The sequence below is a fragment of the Mus pahari genome, chromosome 17, assembly GCF_900095145.1.
Source record: "Mus pahari chromosome 17, PAHARI_EIJ_v1.1, whole genome shotgun sequence".
In the NCBI taxonomy this organism is placed as follows: domain Eukaryota; kingdom Metazoa; phylum Chordata; class Mammalia; order Rodentia; family Muridae; genus Mus; species Mus pahari.
The window spans coordinates 66,899,250-66,900,680 of NC_034606.1; positions in this window are offsets into that span (position 1 = coordinate 66,899,250).

Consider the following 1,431-nt stretch of genomic DNA (forward strand, 5'->3'; position numbering starts at 1 on the left):
TGTGTGTATATGTGTATGTGTGTGCATTTGTGTGTATGTGTATGCGTGAATGTGTATGTGTATATGTATGTCTGTGAGTGTGTATATGTATGTGTGAGTGTGTATATGTATGTGTGTATGTGTGTGCCTTTGTGTATATGTGTATGTGTGTGCCTGTGTGTATATGTATGTGTATGTATGTATGTATGTGTATGCATGTATATATGTATGTTAGGTATGTGTATGTGTGTGAGTGTGTGTATATGTATGTGTGTGAGTGTGTGCATATATGTGTATGTGCCTGTGTATGTGTGTGCATGTATGTGTATGTGCCTGTGTATATGTGTGCATGTGTAAGCATGCATTTGTGTGTATGTATGTGCATGTGTATATGTGTATGTGTGCTGTGAGAGTAGGGGGATGATGTACCAAATGTGCTTTCTTCTTCTGCAATGTCAGTGTTTCAGTGTCAATGAGTTACAATCTAGAGGCAGCCTGGAACAAGTGGTGGAGAGTGGGAAAACCTTGCTGTGGTTTGCAGAGCATCCTGGGTTTCACTGTTAGACAATGAGACCTAGGCCCACCTCAGTTTGCAGGACAGAACCTGGAACCTGAGATGATTTAAGGCAAGCAGGACTGAGGGACAGAGCAACTCATTCATGCCCACACTTAGGCTTTTGGGATTAATCACCCCCAAAGGGAATACTCTAGCCTCTATCGTTCCTTCTGAGTCACCAGGTGCCATCCCCGATGCCCTCTTGACTAGGGATTAATTTCCATTCTTCAATAAGTAGCTCCTCTCATAAATCATCTTGCTTCCCTGGGTGGGATCTCCTGCTCCCTTCTCAATGGCAGCAACCCCTTCTGCTCACTGCAGAAAGAACCTATGCTAGTGCTTAATCAGGACTTCCAACTGTGGCATGCAATCCCAATAAGAAAGAAAAGGAATCTCAATCAAGATGGAGAGAGAAATCTAAATTAGTTATTAACTGATGCCTTAGCCCTAGGATAAGTTCCTGTAAGAAGACTGGATGATAGCTAAGTGGTCCACAGAGGGAAGAGGACTTCAAGGCAGCCCACCATCACCCTCTGTTCTCAGCCAGTCCTGCCTAACCCTGCCCACTCTACTCTCCAGCAACTCTCAATTTCTCTTTATGGGAGAAGAGTACCCACTTTCTTGTTCTTTTTGACCTCAAAGCTCTTCAAAGAAAAACCAGAGAGATGGAGGATAGGCAGAGGCTCAGGGACATGGCACTTCAATCAGCAAGCAGAAGCAGAGGTTAGGTCCAAGATCCAAGAGTTCTGAGTTCCAACTCCCAGGAGGGCTGAGGATGTAACTCAGTGACAGAATACATGCTAAACCCTGGGATGAATTTAATCCACTTAATCCACAGTCTCTCTCTCTCTCTCTCTCTCTCTCTCTCTCTCTCTCTCTCTCTCTCTCTCTCTCTC